The sequence below is a fragment of the Botryllus schlosseri genome, chromosome 4 (assembly GCF_051294905.1).
Source record: "Botryllus schlosseri isolate E-star chromosome 4, Bs_hap1, whole genome shotgun sequence".
In the NCBI taxonomy this organism is placed as follows: domain Eukaryota; kingdom Metazoa; phylum Chordata; class Ascidiacea; order Stolidobranchia; family Styelidae; genus Botryllus; species Botryllus schlosseri.
In genome coordinates this window covers 9,827,418-9,843,953 of record NC_137239.1, presented here as the reverse complement: position 1 = coordinate 9,843,953, position 16,536 = coordinate 9,827,418, and the positions used below count along the sequence as shown (strand labels likewise).

Here is a 16,536-nt window from a genome sequence, read left to right as displayed (position 1 = left end):
TATTGTGAGAAAACAGTTTTTTATGTTGTTACTTTTATGGAACACAGGTGGAATAGAATTGGGATATCGACCTGGTGTAAGTGACCATAGTAGGCTAGTCGAAATACCATGAATATCGAAACAACAAGACAAAGGTTGGGAAGGTTGGGACGCTGTGAAAATTCCGAGCAACCAAACTGCAAGTCCAACGGACAGGCGGCGTAACAAACGGAATAGCGCTCCCATAAATTAGAGCCATTGTGGTGTCATTGCGTTCATTAGGCCGCCACTCCGTTCGCTTGCATTTTGGTTGCTAGAAATTTTCACAGCATGATACGTGACCCACACTGTAGTATAAGCCTATATATGGAAAATTCAACAGGTGGGTGATAGTGAAAACGCATCATTCAAAACAATTAAATTCTGCCCATATGCGACTGCATATACTATATACCAGTGGTTCTCATTTCGACTCATCGCCCCCTCATCAGACTCGACACAAATTTCACCCCCATATTTACAAATCCGAAAAAGAGAACATATAAACGCGACATTTATTCACCTATCTCTGATCTCTGCTGAATTGACTAAGAAAAGGTCATTTTTCCGGGTAGGTTTGAGGAAAACCGGTTTCCGCGTCTCCATTTCTTCGAGTTGACCTTTTTTCGCGTCATATGCAGACTAAGATGTCTTCACGTGAGTAGTATAGTAGATCGGTCGTGACCTGGCAGGGGCTCTTATGGGCCCGCTCGCATGTCGCCGCGAAACTCGTGTTGGCATATCGCGCTTTTAGACCCCCCTTCCGCTCGCACATCGCTATTGGTTCTTATGTGTGCGCTCGCATGTCGCACTTTTAGGTATAGGCATCTCTCGCACATCGCATGGAAAACTCGTGTTGGCATATCGCGCTTTTAGACCCCCCTTCCGCTCGCACATCGCCATTGGTTCTAATGGGTGCGCTCGCATGTCGCACTTTTAGGTATAGGCATCTCTCGCATGTCGCCGCGAAACTCGTGTTGGCATATCGCGCTTTTAGACCCCCCTTCCGCTCGCACATCGCCATTGGTTCTTACGGGTGCGCTCGCATGTCGCACTTTCAGGTATAGGCATCTCTCGCACATCGCATGGAAAACTCGTGGTGGCACATCGCACTTTTAGGTATAGGCTGCGGCGATGATGCGCCTGTCATGTATTCTTACGCGATCTCTGGTGATTCGCCATGTGTTCTTATGGGTGCGGTCGTGATTCGCACTTTCAGGTATCTCTCGCGTGGTGTTGAATAGTCACCAACAATAACCGCACAAACGGAAACGTGGCTTGCAAGAGGATTAAGCAGTGCGTGCGACCTATATTTCGAATGACCTACGCGCTGAATTGTTTCCCATGCAGCTGTGTGCTACTATCGATTATTACACTAATCCAGTCAGTGCGAAATAGTTTGCTAAATCTAGGAATCACTTCCAAGGTAATATTTTGGGAATTAGTTTACCGCAGAGCCGACGTAGACGGTGATTCGAATATCAACAATAACCGCGTTCACAAACTAACACTTCAAAAATGTGTGAAATATTTGTAAAACCCTGCGATCGCTGACAAGATAATGTCTCGAACATAACCATCTTTAGCGACTTGGTCTTACAGACATACCGATCGCTCACAAGGTAATATTTCCACAGTAAGTTTGTCACAGAGCCGGCGCAGACGGTGATTCGTAAACCAACAATTTGACACTTTCTGGTGGTCGCTATATGTTTGACACTTCGGAACGTGGTTGACTTTAGTTGTATGATAAGAATCATGCGAAAATACAAGTAATGTGTCAATTTGTCAACTTGAAATGAAACTTACTACACAGCTCAAGTTGATTCGTATCTGAATGTGTTAATTCGGTACAATTCTAATTATTTTGAGAAATCTTTTCGTGATCTTTTGAATCGTACGTAACCTGAATATTACCGACACCGACTTTCAGCCCCATCGAATTATTCACACATTGCACGCCGCTGTTTCTCGCCTATAGAATCAATGCCAACTAGTTGTATAAAAATCAAGAATCACAAGTATGCACATATAATAATTGTATTCAATATTGAGAAATCAAACTCTTAACAAAAACACGCATCTTATCACTCGTCAACTCTATCATGAAAATCCTCGAGTCCTTATCATCAAAAATGTTATAGCGCGGTGTCGGAATTCATTCGCGGGATGTACTAAAGGTAAATCCAGATAATCCAAAATGAAATATTTGGACTTTGACATAATCTGAATTGAAATATATTGACAAACATGACTACCAACTTTGATCCAGTCACATTTCAAGATCATACTTTGAAACAATCCTTGAAACTTACAACTCTATTCACGATCCTGCTTTCCGTTTGTCAAAGAGATATTTCAACATCGTACCATACTCAAAAGAATTATTCACAACATTAACAATTGTTAAAAATCTAGTTTCCCTTACTTGATTATATCACTACAACTCATAAATTTGAAATAATTCGTCCTGGTTGTACTCGTATGATCGGTCTTTTTTTATTCGATTGTAAAGGTCGTTACTATTCTGAAGACAAAGTATTTACTAATCGGTGCATATACGATTTGACTTGAACATATTATATTTTGAGTATACGAGATTTGAATGTCTGAACAATAACTGACTAATAATTTATCACAATTAACCTTTGTCCGACTGCATATTTTTACACCGCTAACAGGCGGCATGGGTACAATTGTACCCACGTACATTTTCCATTGAAATTTCCAAGTTAGTTATATTTTTTGTACGGTATGCCGTATTTATTGGTCAGAGCGTTTAAATACAGTGCTCTAGGGAAGTATAGCACGTGTTGCTGCATCAGTTCTCTGTCCATTCCCTTTTTACTTTTATTATCCTTTCTGCCCCTGCGATCAGCTATCGTCATGCCAGTCGTTCCACTTCGTTTCCTCTCCCTTCGTCCCTTGCCTTAGCTGTTCAAATCCATCATGAGTCCAGAGATGTGTGACACCATACTAAGAGAAACAAATCGAAAGGCTAGAAGAGTTTATGAAGCTTTCAACAACAATCTCGCAGAAAGATTTCGTAATGCTTCTGAACGGCCAGTCGGCCACCACCAAGAACATTCGAGCCCTTTACTGAAGTTGAGCTCAGTGCATTTATTGGCATCCTTATTGCTGCTGGTGTACACATGATTAACAAAGAGAATCTGGACGATATGTGGAAAGTAGATGCTTTGCCTCTTTTACGTGCAGCTATGTCTCGTGACCGCTTCAAGTTGATGCTCAGATTTATCAGATTTGACAACGATAATACACCTGCAGAGCGTGTGCAAACAGATAAAGCTGCACCGATACGAGATCTATGGCTAATGCTGAATAAAAATTTAGAGAGAGCCTACAAGCCACATGAATGTATTACGATAGATGAACAATTGTTTCCATTTCGAGGACATACCAAATTCACACAGTATATACCATCTAAACCAGCTAAATATGGTATCAAGGTGTTCTGGGCTTGTGATGCATCAAACGCCTACCCGCTGCATGGTCAGCTTTATACTGGAAAACCAATAGATGGTCCCCGACAAACAAATGTTGGTGAGCGAACAGTTTTGGACCTGGTCTGTTTGTATAAAGGCTCTGGAAGAAATGTCATCACCGATAATTTCTTCACAGGTATGCAGCTAGCTAAAGTATTGAACACCTGGGACATGACTTTAGTTGGAACAGTCCGAAAAAAACAAGAGGTTTTTGCCAAGCAACATGCAGCCTGGCAAGAAAAAATGCACTTCACTCGACCAATTTCGCCTACCATCGAGATGCAACAGTCTGTTCGTATGTGCCAAAACAGAGCAGTGCATCCATTCACATGACCGGAGAAGTCGAAGCAACACAATCAAGCAAACCAGAGATCATCACGTACTATAATAAAACCAAAGGGGGTGGACACAATGGACAAAATGCTGGGCAAAATGCTGAATACACAGTAAAACGACGGACAGTGCGTTGGCCTTTGGCGTTTTTCTATAGCATGATCGATGTCACTGGCTTAGCGTCGTTTATCATCTACAGGGAACACAAGCCAGTGTTTAGGAAAACAACAGCTATGTATGCCTTCAGTGGAAGCTCTCTCTACCAACCGCATGACGATGAGAAACCGCTTCCTTCGAGCTGCAGTGGAAATGGTTCTAGGACGGCCCATTTCGACACCGCCAGAAGGGGCAGAAGCTAATCCCAAAGAACCCCATGGAAATCGAGGAGCTACACCGATTGTTGGCAGTTGCTATGTCTGCAGAGATCAGAAACGAAAACGACGTAAAACCAGGAAAGACTGCGTGGCTTGCGCTCAGCCTGTGTGCGACGAACACTCCATAACAAAAACAAAGTGTATTACTTGTGACACTGACTAAACCCATCTCGACTAAGTTTTCTTTCATATTTCTGTGTCAAATAAATTATTTCTGTACTCTGTTTCATTCAACATTCAAAAAATTGTCTTTGTGTTATGTATACTGGCATTATTTAGATACACAATGTGCAAGGGTACAATTGTACCCATACCGCCTGTTAAGGGTGTAAAAACATCTCGACCCTAAATCTCGGTAACGTGTAAAGATTTTTTGCCGACATTTAGTCTACATAATCTAACACAGAAATGTAGAGATGTCAGGAAGTTTCAGGTTTCTCGGGTTTCTAGAAAAAAGACTGTCGTATTTTAAAATTGGAATGGGTACAATTGTACCCATGCAGTCGGACAAAGGTTAAATCCGTATATTACAGCGTAAAAGATATTTGAATGTCAGCAACTCGGTAAGGTCATAGTTACTACCACATTACCTAATTTACCCGACCAACTCGTCATGATCATTCCTGAAATCAACACAAACTTGACTACTGACTTGAGTTAACCACAAAACAGCATCAAGTTTTAAATCCACTTGTAGCTTACGGCTTATTTGAATGCGGGTTATGTTTTGTTGAAATTGAGTGTACGGAAATAGTATTACGTCTCGACATCTCACCATCTCACCATATTCAAAGAGTCAACCACGAAAACATTATCAAGTAAATCTGTTTGTAACTTACCCGACCAACTCAAACAGTATCAGTATGAAAAACAGCCAAACATACACGAATCCATACAATCACCAAAACCTAAAATCCATAACAAGCTTGGTTGTATTCATATCCCTACACACCTTTTTTTTATTCAACTTGAAAAGTCGTTACTATTCTGTAAGATAGAGGAATTACTACGCGGTATATTCTGCAAGACAAAAGTAATTACTTCTCAGGGTCGGCGACTTGAGATTAACATAATATGTTTGAGTATACGAGATTTGAAAGTCCGACCAACGTAGTTGAGAATTCATTTCTTACAATCGAACGATGGTGTTATATTCAAAGTTATCATGCTGTGAACATAAGGATTGACACATTGATTTGACATATGAGATTTTGTAATAGTTGATCATTACTTTATTATTAAATTATTTGCGTTAATTAGACCCGGCGTTGTGGTAAATGTTATGACAGCAACAAACTTTTCAGTACCTATGTTATTAACATATTAAACTGTAAAACTATGTGTCTCTGAAATTTTCTTGATAGGAAAATTACTCCACCTTGGTAAAAATCACTCTGCGTATCGCGGATATCAGAAAATATTTCCAGTAACCAAGACTAAAGATGAAACGACAATATCGATATTATTACATTCAACAATCAGTACAATTATTAAAATCTATCGTTTGCGATAAACAGCACTAAAGATGTAATAATTCCAGTATTCATACATTGAACATCCGATACAAAATGCTTTATTATCCGATTCCCAACGGGTAATTGAAACGACTAAGTGTAGAATCAGTATATCACAATATCGTTACTATTGAATCCAACGATTTATTGTCGGAATTTGTGACAGAGAATTGAAACATATGCACTTTACAGAGTGTGAAAATATCACTTTGAGTATCGAGTACCGTTCGAAGCTAGCGATCAATTCTTAATCATTTCAGTAACTCCCCGTTGTGCGTGCTAAATGTAAAATATCGCGAGGTTATACACTCTAAGACTTTGATTATTGCAAAAGTAAATTGTGATATGTTTGTTAGATGCATCCAATTCAACTAGAAGTGTCTAGTGCCCAACACTCGTAATATCGAAAAAGTACTTGCTACGCTGTTATTTGCTAAACGTGTTTTGCATTGTTGTTCATTTCTAGTATTGATTGTTTTTGAACCGTCAAATAATAATTCCCGGCATGAAACTAAGCCGCCGAAAGTCGTTACCATCACAAAGAAACAATTTACACGATGTTTGCCAAATGTATCCCATAGTTAGGTGTACTGGAATTATTTGTAAAACACACTCTGGTAAAGAAATCGAAAAGATATCCTACACCTAAATCTGATAAAACCATTTTGCACTTTGTGTTCGTCAGTAGTATCCATTTGAATTTTTCCATTTCCTCTCGTCAAAGTAGATGTAATCATAGTCGCTAAAGAACTTACTTGGATGTGTTTGAATTCTAGACATAGTTCTAATTTACTCGACGCAAGACCCAAGAACAACCGTAGTTTACAACCGTGCACACATATCCAAAATATCGCACACTCCGCTATTCCTAAAGTACAAGCACCCGATACAAAATATTAGCCTACTTGTTGTGTTGTTGCGGCATCATCTTCACAATATCACCCTCAATACAAATGATGTTTATGTGTAACATGCTATTGATTTGAATCACACCCACCTGACGGAGGAGGATTTACTCAATCTTCACAAAATGGATATTGACCAACATCACATCATCGGATTGTATCTGTTTTGCTGGATATGAGTTATGTTAGTTTAACAGTAAACAAATTTCACCCTCTTGGATTATGAACTCAATGCGTTAGCAGTCATTCAATATTTTGTTTGTGTCAACTAGTTACTTTGTATGTTACTCCACAACTCTTACAAAAGTACGAAGGATATTAACATCACACTAAGTAATTAACTTTACTCGATATTCTCGCATTACGAAACTAAAGAATGGTTGGTTAGACTCTACAAACTGTTTCGATATCACAAGACCTTTATTGTCGGAATGGGTGTTCATGTATCTTAATAATCAAATAGTTCAACACAGAACTAGTACTAACAGAAACATCAGAGAGTTGTTTACACAAAAGTTTGTATGTGTACAGTATGCGAATACCATGTGTAAGTCCAGCACAATTGCGGTATCCATCCTAGTTTAGTTAACACAAATTTATTACAACGGGGGCACGTAAACTTTCGTGAAAGAAAAGCATACTCACTCCCAGAGGGTTATGTCAATGCCATAGCAGTACCCCAACAACAAAGTACATATGTTTTCTAGTCACGGTCCTTACATCTTTCACATAGATCAATCTACTTTGCTAACGAAAAGTGCTGAGTCATCACATGATCGCCCTCAAACAAAACAGCTAGTAGATATTATCATTCAAAAAATTCCTAACCCTTTACACACCAGTGACAAATCATACAACGAATATGTTTTGTGGGTCGAATTGTTGTTCAGTGTCAAGTCTACCTGTTGAAACTTACATTAAAACAACACAGTCACAATTCAATTAAAACCACGAATCTATTTTCATTTCGTCACATACAGAAAAATAAATTTTCTTTCCCCAACACATACTTGTAACCAATCGCTTTCATTAAACACACAACTTCATAAAAGTATTTACTTTCTACAACATAGACATTCCGATGTAGTCAAGAAATATTTTTATTAATCAAAATCATCGACTTCTGTTTACGGTGTTAGTGTGTGCATGTCATACACGTGGGGCCCGTATTAAAATGGACACGACTCAACTGAATGTAAGGAGATAGAAGTCTATCGCATAGATTTACATGTGGTCTTCGCTACGGTTTCAAAAAAAACGAATCATCTCTTTTGCATTGATCTAGACCGAGCAAGTTAGTTAATGACCATGATTGTGTTTGTCATATGCGAATGATAGGGTTACTGTCAAATCTACATACAACAACCTTCTGGCACTCATAATAGCAATTTCATTCTCTCCCTTCGTAGTCATATACCCCCCCAACTCGGCTTTTTTGTTCATCGACAGCTGCGTTTAACAAGACCAACGACACTGAACCCACGACGTTTACCTATGTAAAATTACCACTTTCACTTGGCAGTCCGTCGTTTACCTGGCTAAACATATCATTTTCACTTGGAAATCTATTTTTTCCCAGAGTAAGAAACCTTTTTCACTTGGAAATCTATTTTTTCCCTGGGTAACAAACCTTTTTCACTTGGAAATCTATTTTTCCCCGGGTAACAAACCTTTTTCGCTTGGTGATCCGTCGTTTACCTGAGTAAATAGATCATTTTCCTTTGGGGATCTGGCGTTTACCCAGTGTAACAATACATTTTCTCTTGGTCATCTAGCTTTTCCTAGAGTAACAAAACCATTTTCATTTTGAATTCTGACAAACACACCGGACAATTTGATATTTTTGTATATTGTTACAACGGATAGCGACAAAATATACACCAACAACAACTCCAATACATTTGTGTAATCGCATATTCACTTGTGCTGATGCAACCCATCAAAATCATCGGTTACCCACATGCAATGTGCTGTTGTACATCGACGTTTATGTTTTTGGAAAATTGGACAATAGGCTTCGATAGTTCTGTGATGTCCGGGTTCGTGCTTTGGATTTTCCAGAGTCAAAATGTCTGAATAAAACACCTCCTTGACGATGGTTGGTATGCGGATAACGGTGTTCGGAAAACGGTTGGATTTATGTCGCCCATCGCGATAACAATTCCAGGTCTAGATTTCCCCCGCGTGTTTACTATATTGTGTCTTTATTGGTCATGTATGTCTCGACATTCAGTTTGAAATCGGAAACCCTGATAAAGTATGTAACCGGATCCGGATATCAACTCTGAATTGATAAACCAATGAACAATATTCAAAGTAAACATGTTACACCCTGTGTTTCCACGAAAAAATACCATCCAGATATAGGGGAGATGTGGTACCGATGGATCAAAAATCGCAAAATGATCTCTGGCCCTCAAATCTTCAGCCGAGAGTAGCAGATCTTTTGCTGTTTCAACACTTCGATACAAGCTCTACCTATCGCGGACATTTACATGAACATCCGCCTTTTCAAGAAATATTTATAAACGTTTAAAATGTGTTGCTCGAACGTGTCATCGGTCCCCACCCGGTGGGTCCAAAGGCACACGACCATGGGACCTATGGGACATACGCTCAAAAACTCATATTAATTAACTTGTTTTGTTCAGTCATGAAATAATTTTGGGCGCCCGTCGAGCTCGCCACGCAATTGGGGGGTTTGAGGTGCGGGAGTTACGGTCCTAAGGATAATATATAGATTTTTGTCTGGTAGCTGGTTTCTTAGAAGTGTGCAGCTTGCGGAAATGAAATGACCTTGTTGATTAGCCAAGGTTGCAGTTATTAACCATATTTGAATTTCAACTTTCGGGTTCCTTTTTTTGACATCCTTAATGGGTGTTGATATATTCATAGAAATCATGGGCGATTCACTTGTTTCATGATTTATGGATTTGGAAAGACATCACGTAACAATTTGAAACACAGACCATGTAATGCGTAATGTGACAATGGCACCAAAAAAGGTTTGGTGACTTTTTGTGACTTTAATTCTAACGGCATAACCTGCTACATTGACTTTAGTTTTAATCTGGGTTAGGCATGTGAGGTACGTATAGGCTGCGAAATCACGGTATGTTAATGAACAGAATTGATGGTAAACGAATTTCCGGTCCGCAGTTTATACATCGTATATGGTATAAGTCAACGCAGCAACATTAAAAAGTAGGTTTGATATTTTAAATTTCAAGCAGCTTTTCGCGGGCCGCACTTTGCCCAGGCCTGCTCTACAGGGTATTTTTGAAGAGGTTGCCGAAACCAAACATTCATTCATCCATCCCTCCCTCCGCAATATTCATACTGGATATAGTACCTAGCTGGGTTCGGTAGGGTACAACATGGCCAAGTCACAGCGTGAAATAAACAGTTGGTGGGACGTTATCGTTTCCACATCGACAACGCTTAGCATTAGCTACTTGAAAATGCCTCGTGAAAGCATTTTCGCACCATGCGTATAAGTGGGATTCAGTCGAAGCTTGTTGTGAAATCAGCACAATTAGTTGCGTATGATTTGAAGTTGTGCACTATATTTATTCACCGCGTGTCCATGCCCACTGTGTTTTATATTAATACGACAAATTGCATCTACGGAATATTCCTTACTTATATAAACTGTCGCAGCACCCGAGTTGCTAAAGTCTGATAATCAGCCGTGCTTCCGGCATGAATAAACGTCATTCTGCGACAAGCTCTGTGCTATATTAGTGGAATACCACAGATATTGTACCAGGCCAACTACGCTATAAACGCAAGGCTTTCGTTCGTTCGATGGCTTGCGGCAAGCGATTATCCATTCAGAAATTTATGCCACTCTCCTATCACACAGCGGAAAGTGATATTGGTCAAACCAAATGTGCACTGTATAGTAGTCCCCCGATAAAGGTATGAAATATCGGCGCGATAATTTCACCGTGCCCGAATGGTACAAAATATTTCATAGTACCGTAGTAGAACCGTATATGAACAAAATATGGTACGGATATGAGTTGGATCAATTACAATAATTCAGTTCAACTACAACTACAATTACAATTACTCCCTTGCATGTTTCAATTACATTACAACTACAATTACTCAATGCTGAAAATATCAAATTACAATTAGAATTACTATTACTGTTTAACATGTAATTGATTCGGTAGAGAGGCGTTTTTTGACAGCCGTAGCGACGTAATTAGCAGCAATCTTAACATATTCATGTTTCATTCGGGATACGTAGAATACTCTTCAATTTAAAAAAAAACTCGAACGAATTCGAACTATTCCTAATCATGAACACTGAAAACTAAAAACACAGGAAAATGTTTCAAGCGACTGTTAACAACCGAAAGTTTGAGCGACTAACCGCGAATAGGCTACAGGACAGTCAATGAAATGTAATCAAACGATTAGGCTACTCAGAGCTGAGTGAGGATAATGAAATGTAATTGACAAGGCGTCAGCGATAAGGATGATACAGATCTGATGTGTAAAATTAAAATAAATGCAAAAGGAAAGAACCGCTTGATAACTACGAATTACAACATTTTGGTTCGCATTTACATTTTCACTTGCTTGGAAACTGTTAGATTGCATTTGATGAACATTAGAGTGCGAACATTTTTGGCCCCAGGAAATTTGGCCAAGATTGGAGGTAAGATTGGGATAACATAACATCTCAACAAATGCGTGATCAAGTTTGATGAAGCCTTGATTGGAAACTTGAATTTATTTTTGCAATTGCTGCAGCAAGCCTCGGTACTGGTCAGAGATTTAAAAATAAAACTCTGACCGTGGTGTAGGAAATGGTTCAGCTTTTCATCCATTTTTGAAAAATTAAGATTTAGTTTAGCCCACTGGTTCTCTAACTTTTTTAGACACGCCCCCTTCATGACAGTGAAATATTTCATGCCCCCCTTATCGTCATATCACACAATGAAACCAGAATGTTGGCAATCTTTACAGATAGTTTGATGGTATGGAAGGTTATTACTGCTGATGAGAGAATTCTCCAATATGAAACTCGGACTATACACAGAGCAATAACTATGAAATGGAGGTGAATCGCGCCAAGCGCGGAAAAAAAATTCAGATTACCGCAGCTCCGCGCCCCCCTTCAGATGCTTTCACCCAACCCAAGGGATGCACGTCCCCAGTTTGAGAACCACTGGTTTAGCCCATATTGTAATTCAAAAACTTTCTGTTGCTACTGAAGTATTGGTAACAGTTTAGCATGGCTGAATTATCTAGTTATAACACGGCACGCATAGAACACCGATGTATATAGGCTAATTATTACAGGTGGCGACTGTGTACTAAAGCCTTAAGGCCTTGCGGACCTCGTCATCATCCTGGTCCGGACTGGACTTTCACTGGTGTGACGAATAAATGATGGATTGATTGATTATTTTATGTTGTGAATGTCAGGTTTCCATAACAATGTAATTGAAATTGTAATTGAGCAAATTTTTTATCAAATCACAATTACAATTACAATTACAATTACAATTACACAAAATAGAAATGCTTGAATTACAATTACAATTAGAATTACATGAAAAAATGTAATTTATTACATTCAGCTCAATTACAAATTACAATTGTTCCAACTCTGGTACGGATTACGAAATCGTACAAGGTGTGAGGTAGTCATGTTCAACCGGACCTACCGCGAGCCACGCACCGAACTTCAACCCAGACCCAGGGTCTTGGTATATGACTGGAAACTTAAGTCGGCTGCTGTTAATGCTTTGACTAGATTTCAGTCAAGCAGCGGTTCCCTAACCGGTAGTTTCAAAACGAGGAATCGGCCGAGAGGTCGCATGATTTTAGATTAATCTGAGGGGGCAATACATTCGGAATTGAGATATCTGTTTCTGTGACTGACGTAAAACGTCTGATAACACTAAAGCAAGATAATATGAATAAAATGTGTACAAATAATCCAATTACTGCAGGGCGTCATTGAACTTATCTTAATATATTGATATTGATAATGATAAGTCATATTCTCCTTACTGTATTTGTTTATCGCTGCCACGATAGCGACCTCAAGGCCCGCGCATTTTGAAAGATTTCAACTGGTAAACATCACAGTGAGTCATAACGTGACGCAATTCCGATCACGAGTGTGATTTTAGATTGGCCACTCCAGCAAGGTGATTACTGTATGGCCTGCTTGCTTATTACTGTACCAATGCTGTACTAATAAAAACCGATTCGTGCGTGTGTTAGGTACATTTGTTATGTGTAGAAGAATTTATATCTATGCTATATAGCCAACATATTGTAGAAGCGTATATATAAAGCTAACATAGTTTTGATGCTGCCAATATTGTGCGTCCTGGAGTTGAACCAAAAGTAGAATCAGCAAATCTATATTCAGATTACTGCTCCCATTTTCAATTTGCCAACCTGTTTTTAAAATCGGGGCAACCGACTTTCATCCCTAGTATTGACAAATTGGTTATTGAGGTTGACCAGCTTAAGCTTATAAATATCGCCTATATGTTTCTAACGTCTGTACGAAATGACTAAATCGATATTTGGTTTGTTTTAAGTAAACCTACACATTATCTCTATGGCGTCACTATATAATCAAACACCAATATTGCGTTTTGGCTTATAATCCCAATTTTATATCGTGTGACCCGCGGATTGAGATGTGGAATGCGTTCCGCGAGTCAAAAATTTTGCGCTCCCCTGGTGTAAGCGGTGTCTTATAAAAGCCTAGAAGTGGACCGTGCTACAAGTTGGCAGGTACGGAATAAAAACAAAAAATGCCCTGGTATAAATGACCATAGTAGTCGACCAACACCATGAATACAAACCGCTGGTTTCGCAGTTGCGACTCAGCCACCTGACTCCCATATGATTATAATTGGGAAAATTGGAAGTCTGTCGTATATTGCTGTGGTCTAACTCAATTGTGCTTATACGAATCCGACTAGCTTCGGTCAAACAGCAAGCACTACGAAATGGTTACCATCGTGGCTCGAATCATAATGGAGAATTAATTCTCATGACTCGAGTCGAATATAGTGAGAGAGGACTTTATCAATACCGAAATTATACGCTCCCTGCTACTAACAGTAAATTTTTCTACGAATATTATAGTTTCGATACCATTTTACGCCCTGAAAGGCTGTAAACTTAAATTGTCCGTATCGCAACATACGAAACATGGATAGTGCAGTAAAAAGCCACGCACCGCACTGGAAATGAGATATCTGTGATGAAGTCGTAATCAACCCGCAGCATTGAAATAAAGTGCAACGAAGTTAGTGTGGTCGAAAAAATGCAGAATTGTCCTTAATATGATGTAGAACTGATACTACATTTTACTGTGGTCGCCCACAAATATAGAACAGTACAAAATTGAGCTCTCCATTTCATTACCACTGTTTTGAAGTCATAATGTGCGATAGTCAAATATTTGACTCGACTCGAAGCTTAGTCGTTGTTGTTGTCTGTGGTATCCAAGGTGTTTGTCAACTACTATATAGTTATTAACACCAGGCCAATTTTCTTCATTTTTTATTCCGTAAATGCCGACTTGTAACACGTCCTATTTTTGGGCTTTTTATAAGACACCGCTTACAGTCCAGTGGTTCTCAAACTTTTTCAGACACGCCCCCCCCCCATTATGATAGTGAAATATCTCGCGCCCGCTCACCTTCATATCAAAAATTCAACTAGAATGCTAGAAATCCCAACGAATAGTTTAATGGCATGGAAGGTTATGACCAGTGATTCCCAAGCGCGGCCCCCAGATAGCCTTCTTGCGGCCCCAAAAATATATTAGGAAATCGATTTATGACAAAAAATAAAATTTATCTTTATAAAATACTCTTGCTTGGCTTGGCCTTTGTAGTTTTTAATTATAGAATTGCAGGAAAGTTGTGAGCGTAAACTGCTAACGTTACGTCACTGCTGTTTCAATGCAATACGCCCTAACTTTCCAGTTGAACGAGCAGTAGCTATAAATATAAATAGGCATTGATAACTTTCAAAACCGGAGGAAAATGCTAAAAAAATGGTAAATTTTTCCCACTTCGTGGTCGCTTGACTAAAAAAGGATAAGAGGCTCAACTCCCGGAAAATACAGTTTTTCTTTCACATTAACAGGTGGTTGACTGAAACAAAAAGGTCAACTTTCCGGTCCAGCTCCCGAGATAGCCGCCGTAGCGTTCCTACAGTGTTGACTTGATGTATATCAGTCAAATTTGGCCCTATATGTAACCAAAATCCTCAAAAAAGTAGACAAAATCTCGAAAAAGAAGACATTTGGGTGTCCTCCGAGGACACTTTAAATAAAATCAAAAAAGAGGACACATCATCTTAAAAGAAGACGTATGGTAACCCAAGATAACTAGATGTGCAACACGTGACTCACGGTTGAATACGCCGAGATGCATACTGCTTAGCCGGCTAAAAGCAGCATAATTGGTAGTCCTATAGTCAGGGCCGTAACTGCCGCACCCCAAAATCCCCAATTGAGGGGGACCGAGCTCGAAGGGGGCCCAAAATTATTTCGTGAATTAGCATAAATTATGGAGTATTTTTTGAAAATTTATGCAACTTTTTCAAAAAATTTTCGCGCTTTCGCGATTTCAATTCGTCACATATTTTGATTATTGGGTACTCTTCCCCCAGAAAAAATACGCAAGATTTATAGAAATGGGCATATCAGCGTTGGCCATGACCGCACCACAACGCACCAAGACATATCAAGTTTTGGGCTATGTAAAATGTGACTCCAAGAAGTGTGTCAGAACGATCGGCAGCGAGAAAGCCTTGGCCGTAAAGGACTGCTTTTATGCTGACCAAAAACTTCGAAATACCAAAAACTTCGTTATATATACAAAATACAGATAGGTTTAATTGTCCGTATAGGCGCCTAAATGACTGGCGCCGAATGTTCTTGTCATGACAATCTAAACCTCACAAGACAAATACCATCCTGCAGGAAAGAAATTATGTGCCAGTGAAGAAATACCAATCTGAAATCGTGTGATCTTTCAGTTTAGTAGGTTTGGGCAATTCTACATTTTTTGATATAGCAGACAGGAGGTCACAAAATAACATCATGTAAAGAAGTCATACCTAGCCCGCCCGAAGATGTTTAATTTTACGGGCTCTGCAGTTTCAAAGACACCTCTCACTCAGCTCTACCGGTAAATCTGATTACGTGGCAAAGAGGACAACCATGCAATTCCCGATCTTATTCACCGATTTTATCATGAATTATCGAAATATTCGCGCGTCGCGCTGTCTCACTAAACAGTACAACTTAAATTTCCTGGCAAAAGCAAACAACGTGATGCGGGGTCAGTGTGTCACCTTATGGGAACCCGGTGTGGGTCCTAACGAAGTGCTGTTACGTTCCTGCCAACGGGTATACCCCCGGAGATGTTTAATTACTATAGATGGGGCCTATACCTTTTCAAACACACCTCACTCAGCTCTACCGGTAAATCAGATTACGTGAACAGAGACAGGATGAAAATTGATAGCAATGCATGCAATTCCCGATCATATTTGCCGATTCCGTCATGAAATTATCGAAATTTCTCGCGCCTGGCGCGTTTAGGCGAGAAAAGCTGATTCACTCAACGGACACCCAATGCAGCAGATAAGTAGCGGTAAATAGTGTACAGTTTTTAAATCTCGCCAGGGCAATAAAACTACTCCGAAATAGCCATGATGACTGTTTGGGTCCGTTTCTTAGTAGTATTCGTGCGGCCCCGACCGTACTCAGAAATTCTAAATTTGGCCCTCACACCGAAAAAGTTTGGGAACCACTGGTTATGACTGTTGATGAGAGAATATCAACTATGCAATTCGGACTATACACAGAGCAATAACTATG

The 16,536-nt window shown here is 39.5% G+C and overlaps 1 protein-coding gene across 1 annotated transcript in view; it reads right to left on the bottom strand.

Moving 5' to 3' along the window:
* The window catches only part of LOC145438073 (uncharacterized), a 143,810-nt gene that overhangs the window by 970 nt on the left and 126,304 nt on the right, over positions 1-16,536 (bottom strand). The gene's annotated exons all lie outside the window — the stretch shown is intronic.